Source organism: Diospyros lotus, chromosome 6 (genome assembly GCF_014633365.1).
Source record: "Diospyros lotus cultivar Yz01 chromosome 6, ASM1463336v1, whole genome shotgun sequence".
NCBI classification, from domain to species: domain Eukaryota; kingdom Viridiplantae; phylum Streptophyta; class Magnoliopsida; order Ericales; family Ebenaceae; genus Diospyros; species Diospyros lotus.
The window spans coordinates 31519872-31531460 of NC_068343.1; positions in this window are offsets into that span (position 1 = coordinate 31519872).

The following is an 11589-nucleotide window of genomic DNA, read 5'->3' on the forward strand; positions in this document are numbered from 1 at the left end:
AGGGGCTGCAAACACTCAATGATGTCACCTCATTTGTGTTTGATTAACCAACAAGCATGGAGTGAGAAAGAATCCATCATGGCTGTGCCAACTTGGACCATCTCAACATATATTTTCCACCTATCCAAGTGTCATTCATAGTTCATGGTGTTGATTTTTTGTTTAATGCAGTCTTTTTTTTTTTTTTTTGGTATGTCTAATTCATAGGTCATGATGAATGTTTTATAGATTTGTGTCATCATTCTTAAACTAGTTCAGGAAAATTTGAAATCTGGATAGAAACGAAAAAATGATAGAATTATTTATTAACTTGAAAAATCTTAGTACAAAATTCAATAAGGATTATGCTATTTAAGGTGATTTGTGTTATAATTCTCTCTTTCTTCCTAATATTACCTAGCTAATTGTGGGTTAACGCAGGGAGGAGAGAGAATGGTATATTTCAAGAATGTATTGGCCAGTGTGGAAGGGGCTGCAAACACTCAATGATGTCACCTCATTTGTGTTTGATTAACCAACAAGCATGGAGTGAGAAAGAATCCATCATGGCTGTGCCAACTTGGACCATCTCAACATATATTTTCCACCTATCCAAGTGTCATTCATAGTTCATGGTGTTGATTTTTTGTTTAATGCAGTCTTTTTTTTTTTTTTTTGGTATGTCTAATTCATAGGTCATGATGAATGTTTTATAGATTTGTGTCATCATTCTTAAACTAGTTCAGGAAAATTTGAAATCTGGATAGAAACGAAAAAATGATAGAATTATTTATTAACTTGAAAAATCTTAGTACAAAATTCAATAAGGATTATGCTATTTAAGGTGATTTGTGTTATAATTCTCTCTTTCTTCCTAATATTACCTAGCTAATTGTGGGTTAACGCAGGGAGGAGAGAGAATGGTATATTTCAAGAATGTATTGGCCAGTGTGGAAGGGGCTGCAAACACTCAATGATGTCACCTCATTTGTGTTTGATTAACCAACAAGCATGGAGTGAGAAAGAATCCATCATGGCTGTGCCAACTTGGACCATCTCAACATATATTTTCCACCTATCCAAGTGTCATTCATAGTTCATGGTGTTGATTTTTTGTTTAATGCAGTCTTTTTTTTTTTTTTTTGGTATGTCTAATTCATAGGTCATGATGAATGTTTTATAGATTTGTGTCATCATTCTTAAACTAGTTCAGGAAAATTTGAAATCTGGATAGAAACGAAAAAATGATAGAATTATTTATTAACTTGAAAAATCTTAGTACAAAATTCAATAAGGATTATGCTATTTAAGGTGATTTGTGTTATAATTCTCTCTTTCTTCCTAATATTACCTAGCTAATTGTGGGTTAACGCAGGGAGGAGAGAGAATGGTATATTTCAAGAATGTATTGGCCAGTGTGGAAGGGGCTGCAAACACTCAATGATGTCACCTCATTTGTGTTTGATTAACCAACAAGCATGGAGTGAGAAAGAATCCATCATGGCTGTGCCAACTTGGACCATCTCAACATATATTTTCCACCTATCCAAGTGTCATTCATAGTTCATGGTGTTGATTTTTTGTTTAATGCAGTCTTTTTTTTTTTTTTTTGGTATGTCTAATTCATAGGTCATGATGAATGTTTTATAGATTTGTGTCATCATTCTTAAACTAGTTCAGGAAAATTTGAAATCTGGATAGAAACGAAAAAATGATAGAATTATTTATTAACTTGAAAAATCTTAGTACAAAATTCAATAAGGATTATGCTATTTAAGGTGATTTGTGTTATAATTCTCTCTTTCTTCCTAATATTACCTAGCTAATTGTGGGTTAACGCAGGGAGGAGAGAGAATGGTATATTTCAAGAATGTATTGGCCAGTGTGGAAGGGGCTGCAAACACTCAATGATGTCACCTCATTTGTGTTTGATTAACCAACAAGCATGGAGTGAGAAAGAATCCATCATGGCTGTGCCAACTTGGACCATCTCAACATATATTTTCCACCTATCCAAGTGTCATTCATAGTTCATGGTGTTGATTTTTTGTTTAATGCAGTCTTTTTTTTTTTTTTTTGGTATGTCTAATTCATAGGTCATGATGAATGTTTTATAGATTTGTGTCATCATTCTTAAACTAGTTCAGGAAAATTTGAAATCTGGATAGAAACGAAAAAATGATAGAATTATTTATTAACTTGAAAAATCTTAGTACAAAATTCAATAAGGATTATGCTATTTAAGGTGATTTGTGTTATAATTCTCTCTTTCTTCCTAATATTACCTAGCTAATTGTGGGTTAACGCAGGGAGGAGAGAGAATGGTATATTTCAAGAATGTATTGGCCAGTGTGGAAGGGGCTGCAAACACTCAATGATGTCACCTCATTTGTGTTTGATTAACCAACAAGCATGGAGTGAGAAAGAATCCATCATGGCTGTGCCAACTTGGACCATCTCAACATATATTTTCCACCTATCCAAGTGTCATTCATAGTTCATGGTGTTGATTTTTTGTTTAATGCAGTCTTTTTTTTTTTTTTTTGGTATGTCTAATTCATAGGTCATGATGAATGTTTTATAGATTTGTGTCATCATTCTTAAACTAGTTCAGGAAAATTTGAAATCTGGATAGAAACGAAAAAATGATAGAATTATTTATTAACTTGAAAAATCTTAGTACAAAATTCAATAAGGATTATGCTATTTAAGGTGATTTGTGTTATAATTCTCTCTTTCTTCCTAATATTACCTAGCTAATTGTGGGTTAACGCAGGGAGGAGAGAGAATGGTATATTTCAAGAATGTATTGGCCAGTGTGGAAGGGGCTGCAAACACTCAATGATGTCACCTCATTTGTGTTTGATTAACCAACAAGCATGGAGTGAGAAAGAATCCATCATGGCTGTGCCAACTTGGACCATCTCAACATATATTTTCCACCTATCCAAGTGTCATTCATAGTTCATGGTGTTGATTTTTTGTTTAATGCAGTCTTTTTTTTTTTTTTTTGGTATGTCTAATTCATAGGTCATGATGAATGTTTTATAGATTTGTGTCATCATTCTTAAACTAGTTCAGGAAAATTTGAAATCTGGATAGAAACGAAAAAATGATAGAATTATTTATTAACTTGAAAAATCTTAGTACAAAATTCAATAAGGATTATGCTATTTAAGGTGATTTGTGTTATAATTCTCTCTTTCTTCCTAATATTACCTAGCTAATTGTGGGTTAACGCAGGGAGGAGAGAGAATGGTATATTTCAAGAATGTATTGGCCAGTGTGGAAGGGGCTGCAAACACTCAATGATGTCACCTCATTTGTGTTTGATTAACCAACAAGCATGGAGTGAGAAAGAATCCATCATGGCTGTGCCAACTTGGACCATCTCAACATATATTTTCCACCTATCCAAGTGTCATTCATAGTTCATGGTGTTGATTTTTTGTTTAATGCAGTCTTTTTTTTTTTTTTTTGGTATGTCTAATTCATAGGTCATGATGAATGTTTTATAGATTTGTGTCATCATTCTTAAACTAGTTCAGGAAAATTTGAAATCTGGATAGAAACGAAAAAATGATAGAATTATTTATTAACTTGAAAAATCTTAGTACAAAATTCAATAAGGATTATGCTATTTAAGGTGATTTGTGTTATAATTCTCTCTTTCTTCCTAATATTACCTAGCTAATTGTGGGTTAACGCAGGGAGGAGAGAGAATGGTATATTTCAAGAATGTATTGGCCAGTGTGGAAGGGGCTGCAAACACTCAATGATGTCACCTCATTTGTGTTTGATTAACCAACAAGCATGGAGTGAGAAAGAATCCATCATGGCTGTGCCAACTTGGACCATCTCAACATATATTTTCCACCTATCCAAGTGTCATTCATAGTTCATGGTGTTGATTTTTTGTTTAATGCAGTCTTTTTTTTTTTTTTTTGGTATGTCTAATTCATAGGTCATGATGAATGTTTTATAGATTTGTGTCATCATTCTTAAACTAGTTCAGGAAAATTTGAAATCTGGATAGAAACGAAAAAATGATAGAATTATTTATTAACTTGAAAAATCTTAGTACAAAATTCAATAAGGATTATGCTATTTAAGGTGATTTGTGTTATAATTCTCTCTTTCTTCCTAATATTACCTAGCTAATTGTGGGTTAACGCAGGGAGGAGAGAGAATGGTATATTTCAAGAATGTATTGGCCAGTGTGGAAGGGGCTGCAAACACTCAATGATGTCACCTCATTTGTGTTTGATTAACCAACAAGCATGGAGTGAGAAAGAATCCATCATGGCTGTGCCAACTTGGACCATCTCAACATATATTTTCCACCTATCCAAGTGTCATTCATAGTTCATGGTGTTGATTTTTTGTTTAATGCAGTCTTTTTTTTTTTTTTTTGGTATGTCTAATTCATAGGTCATGATGAATGTTTTATAGATTTGTGTCATCATTCTTAAACTAGTTCAGGAAAATTTGAAATCTGGATAGAAACGAAAAAATGATAGAATTATTTATTAACTTGAAAAATCTTAGTACAAAATTCAATAAGGATTATGCTATTTAAGGTGATTTGTGTTATAATTCTCTCTTTCTTCCTAATATTACCTAGCTAATTGTGGGTTAACGCAGGGAGGAGAGAGAATGGTATATTTCAAGAATGTATTGGCCAGTGTGGAAGGGGCTGCAAACACTCAATGATGTCACCTCATTTGTGTTTGATTAACCAACAAGCATGGAGTGAGAAAGAATCCATCATGGCTGTGCCAACTTGGACCATCTCAACATATATTTTCCACCTATCCAAGTGTCATTCATAGTTCATGGTGTTGATTTTTTGTTTAATGCAGTCTTTTTTTTTTTTTTTTGGTATGTCTAATTCATAGGTCATGATGAATGTTTTATAGATTTGTGTCATCATTCTTAAACTAGTTCAGGAAAATTTGAAATCTGGATAGAAACGAAAAAATGATAGAATTATTTATTAACTTGAAAAATCTTAGTACAAAATTCAATAAGGATTATGCTATTTAAGGTGATTTGTGTTATAATTCTCTCTTTCTTCCTAATATTACCTAGCTAATTGTGGGTTAACGCAGGGAGGAGAGAGAATGGTATATTTCAAGAATGTATTGGCCAGTGTGGAAGGGGCTGCAAACACTCAATGATGTCACCTCATTTGTGTTTGATTAACCAACAAGCATGGAGTGAGAAAGAATCCATCATGGCTGTGCCAACTTGGACCATCTCAACATATATTTTCCACCTATCCAAGTGTCATTCATAGTTCATGGTGTTGATTTTTTGTTTAATGCAGTCTTTTTTTTTTTTTTTTTGGTATGTCTAATTCATAGGTCATGATGAATGTTTTATAGATTTGTGTCATCATTCTTAAACTAGTTCAGGAAAATTTGAAATCTGGATAGAAACGAAAAAATGATAGAATTATTTATTAACTTGAAAAATCTTAGTACAAAATTCAATAAGGATTATGCTATTTAAGGTGATTTGTGTTATAATTCTCTCTTTCTTCCTAATATTACCTAGCTAATTGTGGGTTAACGCAGGGAGGAGAGAGAATGGTATATTTCAAGAATGTATTGGCCAGTGTGGAAGGGGCTGCAAACACTCAATGATGTCACCTCATTTGTGTTTGATTAACCAACAAGCATGGAGTGAGAAAGAATCCATCATGGCTGTGCCAACTTGGACCATCTCAACATATATTTTCCACCTATCCAAGTGTCATTCATAGTTCATGGTGTTGATTTTTTGTTTAATGCAGTCTTTTTTTTTTTTTTTTTGGTATGTCTAATTCATAGGTCATGATGAATGTTTTATAGATTTGTGTCATCATTCTTAAACTAGTTCAGGAAAATTTGAAATCTGGATAGAAACGAAAAAATGATAGAATTATTTATTAACTTGAAAAATCTTAGTACAAAATTCAATAAGGATTATGCTATTTAAGGTGATTTGTGTTATAATTCTCTCTTTCTTCCTAATATTACCTAGCTAATTGTGGGTTAACGCAGGGAGGAGAGAGAATGGTATATTTCAAGAATGTATTGGCCAGTGTGGAAGGGGCTGCAAACACTCAATGATGTCACCTCATTTGTGTTTGATTAACCAACAAGCATGGAGTGAGAAAGAATCCATCATGGCTGTGCCAACTTGGACCATCTCAACATATATTTTCCACCTATCCAAGTGTCATTCATAGTTCATGGTGTTGATTTTTTGTTTAATGCAGTCTTTTTTTTTTTTTTTTGGTATGTCTAATTCATAGGTCATGATGAATGTTTTATAGATTTGTGTCATCATTCTTAAACTAGTTCAGGAAAATTTGAAATCTGGATAGAAACGAAAAAATGATAGAATTATTTATTAACTTGAAAAATCTTAGTACAAAATTCAATAAGGATTATGCTATTTAAGGTGATTTGTGTTATAATTCTCTCTTTCTTCCTAATATTACCTAGCTAATTGTGGGTTAACGCAGGGAGGAGAGAGAATGGTATATTTCAAGAATGTATTGGCCAGTGTGGAAGGGGCTGCAAACACTCAATGATGTCACCTCATTTGTGTTTGATTAACCAACAAGCATGGAGTGAGAAAGAATCCATCATGGCTGTGCCAACTTGGACCATCTCAACATATATTTTCCACCTATCCAAGTGTCATTCATAGTTCATGGTGTTGATTTTTTGTTTAATGCAGTCTTTTTTTTTTTTTTTTGGTATGTCTAATTCATAGGTCATGATGAATGTTTTATAGATTTGTGTCATCATTCTTAAACTAGTTCAGGAAAATTTGAAATCTGGATAGAAACGAAAAAATGATAGAATTATTTATTAACTTGAAAAATCTTAGTACAAAATTCAATAAGGATTATGCTATTTAAGGTGATTTGTGTTATAATTCTCTCTTTCTTCCTAATATTACCTAGCTAATTGTGGGTTAACGCAGGGAGGAGAGAGAATGGTATATTTCAAGAATGTATTGGCCAGTGTGGAAGGGGCTGCAAACACTCAATGATGTCACCTCATTTGTGTTTGATTAACCAACAAGCATGGAGTGAGAAAGAATCCATCATGGCTGTGCCAACTTGGACCATCTCAACATATATTTTCCACCTATCCAAGTGTCATTCATAGTTCATGGTGTTGATTTTTTGTTTAATGCAGTCTTTTTTTTTTTTTTTTGGTATGTCTAATTCATAGGTCATGATGAATGTTTTATAGATTTGTGTCATCATTCTTAAACTAGTTCAGGAAAATTTGAAATCTGGATAGAAACGAAAAAATGATAGAATTATTTATTAACTTGAAAAATCTTAGTACAAAATTCAATAAGGATTATGCTATTTAAGGTGATTTGTGTTATAATTCTCTCTTTCTTCCTAATATTACCTAGCTAATTGTGGGTTAACGCAGGGAGGAGAGAGAATGGTATATTTCAAGAATGTATTGGCCAGTGTGGAAGGGGCTGCAAACACTCAATGATGTCACCTCATTTGTGTTTGATTAACCAACAAGCATGGAGTGAGAAAGAATCCATCATGGCTGTGCCAACTTGGACCATCTCAACATATATTTTCCACCTATCCAAGTGTCATTCATAGTTCATGGTGTTGATTTTTTGTTTAATGCAGTCTTTTTTTTTTTTTTTTTTTTTTTGGGGGGGGGTATGTCTAATTCATAGGTCATGATGAATGTTTTATAGATTTGTGTCATCATTCTTAAACTAGTTCAGGAAAATTTGAAATCTGGATAGAAACGAAAAAATAATATTTTTAAAAAATGTAGAAAACATAGACATGGGAAAAATGCATAAATATAATATAATATATTATATTATAAGTGTCTTTTTGTAAATATAATTTTTAATATAAAAAATATAAATTCTATCACCATGAATCATGATTTACTAATTAAAACTAAATAATAAATTAAAAAAAATCAAATATAATACAATTTAAAAAATTCATCCATTTTATCATTTTCTTTTTCTATCGTCTCATTGGCATTTTTATCGAAGAGTATGCTCTCTCAAACTTTTAAAAAAAATTAATTAGAAAATTTTAATTTTTAATATAAAAATTGTAACTTAAAAGTTTTGAGTTAAATACAATAATAATTTTATCTCTAATCTCTTTATGAACGGAAACATGTCTCTAATATTTTTTTAATATTACGAAATTACCCTAAAACATTTTTAAAATTACAAAAGCAGTCCCAAAATAAAAAAGAAAAATTGTTGTTTCTCGATATTTTGGTACATGAAACGTTTCGAAAATAGCAAACGTTTCGGAAACGGTAAAACGACACCTCCAAATGTTTTCGTACATCATAGCCTAGAACCTGGCAATGGCATTGTCAAAAGCTTCATGGTTGTGTTTTGCTGAAATCTTGGTGGAAACATTCTTTGACAACTACAATTTGAAATGAGTTGCTCACCATTGCATTGCATGTTCTTGTTCTTGTTCTTAAGACAACCACATTTTATTTCATTTTACGGAATGAAGAGCCACAAATACGAAAGCAGTATCAGAGGCCTCAAAGAATATAAAAAATAAAAAAGAGAGTACTACCACTTTTATCACATGGATTTCTCTCTTTCCTGGGTGGTCATCAATGTGGCAAGCTCTTAACAATAGAACAATATGAGTTCTATTTTATGATGCTTTTATAACAGCACATAGTGAATATGCAGCCAAAAGCACATTTATGTCCATTAATTTTTGTATTTTTTCTAAATTTTTTGTGGTTTCAAATATGCTTATGAAGTTAGGCCAAAAACATATTTCCACCCCTAAACTTTTTTGTGGTTTCAAATGTGTCTATGAACCGTATAAAATTATTTATTTAAACACTTAATCAACAAATGATACGTACACACACTGATGTGGTAATTTTTTGGCATCTCTTTCTTTCTCTCTCCGACTATGTCTCATCCCTCTTCAACTTCTCATAGGTCTCCTCTGGTTAGGCTATGTAGGCAGGTTGGATTAGACGATTGTTAGAGTTAGTATGCCCTAATATTAGATTTAGATGACTTCTAACATATGTAAATTAGAACTAATGATATAAATCTTGTAAATTTGATAAAATATATTCACATATTTTATGATAATATCTTCATTCATATCTCTTCAATCTGTATATAAATGAGTCCATAGATCTCCTAATTAAAGTCTTATTCTTAAGTTGTTAATATGTGACAATAACCTTTTAGTTTGAGATTTCTTAAAGATATTCTCAGTTCTTAGATTTCTCAAAAAGGGAATACGATTAATCAATTATGAATTGACACATAGGCAGTCTTTAATTAGTATAAGATGCTAATGATAAAGATTGGTAAGTCACATATCATAATTCATGAAATGAAAAATAGTAGGCATGTGGATATATATCAGTTGACCATTTACTAAATGTGATGCAAGTAACAGATCATATGGCTAAGAGGATTAATAATTTGTTACAAGCTTCGATTGTGTTATTAGTCCTTGGACTGGAGGCAACACAATTATCTTGTATATTAGTGTTAGAGATTTGTCATTGCACGAAATCGCCCGAATAAATGTGGGAATGGTCTCTATACAGTGACATATGGAGGTAGACGATTGCTAATGGAATTCATTAACCTCCAACATGAAGTGAACGTGCTATGCGATTAGTTTTAGTTTGTGATTGCTTAAACCCTTAGCTAGGTGTACGTGATCAGAAATGAGTTTTCAATGTCAGAATGAGTTTGGTGTGTCATCTCAATCACATCATACTAAATCTAGACATAGCTACCAAATCTTGTGAATTTGATCAGTCCATGGTTCTCACTCGGTCAAGATGTTATTCGAAGGAAAGATTATAGTACACGATAATCGAATGCCCTAATAGACTTACTTGAAGTTATGACTTCATTATTGATAAGATCGTCTTGACATAATACTAGTTGTCACTCACGACTTTTCAAAATGCATCGAGGAGATGGAGAGATCTTCATTGTAGATCAAATTGTTTGATTGGCGTCAAAGTTGTTGACGTGTCTTGATTACTACTCAATAGTGAACCTAAAAGATCACACGCAAATTCGAGAATGGCATTGGATTAGTGATGTATTGTTATAATAAGTTCTTGACCATCATTAAGGGTTCATGATGAAGGGTGTCGTTAAGAGTTAACGGAGTAATTTTAATCAATGGGAGTAATGATAAGAGTTAATGAGCATGCCGTTAAAAGTTAATGTGAGGTCTTGATTTCATTAAAAGTTAGTGAAAAGGCTCCTAAGAGTTAATGGCGAGCCTTGATACAATTAAGTGGAAGTTAAGACGAAAAAGCTAAAACAATCAACTGGTTTCTAAAATTGTCGACTGTTTCTTACTGAGTAGTTCTGACACGGTCAACTTCTTTCTGAAACAATTAATCGTTTCTTGTTTATTCACTCTGAAACAATCGACTGTTTCTTGTAACTGTCGACAATTTCTATCAGCAAGGTTTACACTTGCAAACATTCTCTTGTTGTTTCCTGTAACGGAGCAATTAATACTCTATTGCAACCTTCAAATGAATGATGAAGAGGGATGGGCGAGAGACAGAAGGCATGAGAGAATGGTTTTCTCTCATGCCTTCCATCTCTATTACAATGTTCCATCTCTCTCTCTCTTGTCAAAGTCAATTTGACCGATTATAAGAAAGGAAGAATAATATAAGCAAAAGGCTCTGGCATTTTTTTCTCCTTGAGTTGTCTTCATCTTCTTCCTCCCTTGAAAACCCATCCTTCTTGCTCCCATTTTACTTGCGCTCCCATTTTACTTGCTTCAGTTTTTCATCTTGCACCCGATAGTATGACTATCAGTTGGTTCTTCCGTTCAAGAACTTAACCATAGCATCTCATCACCTATGTAGAAACTTGACTAACAAAAGAATTTCTCATAGGGTTCCAACATTGCTTGGAGCATGAACTGACTTGGTCCCTCATGTTAGCGAGGGTGGACTGGTCATCTAAGAAGCAGGATTGAAGCTATACATGGTTGTTCGTTAGACTGTTTCGGGAGCTTGCAATGTGGTCAAGAGCCACAGATCTAAGGTTCATCAACACAATCAGCATCTTCTCAATCATCCAATAAGATATAACTTTCTTATCCCATGGATGGATTTGTTTTGGTTGCATATAGTCATTATATATCGAGTCTTGCATATATTGTTATTTTAAAAAAACTTTTAAAAAATAGCTAAAACCATTGCATAAACCACTAGACAGTATTTATTAGACGAGTCACCGACGTACCCAAGTCGATGATCACCCAATCATCTAGGGAGATCAAAGATAGAGCTAATTTGGGGGTAGCATTTCTTGCTGGAGACGCAATCAAAAGAGACGTAACAGATGCCGAAGAGAAATGAAACGCAACCAGATAAAGGAAGTTAAGGAGACGTCAAAAAGAGAGAGAAAGCTAAGGAGATGCCATCGCAGAGAGAGAAGAAGCTGAAGAGACATCAGAGAGAACTGAGGAGACACCGAAAAACTCTCACATCATTGCGAGTGCATATCTCTTGCTGGACAAGTGTTTAAATAAGTAATTTTGTACAATTTATAGAC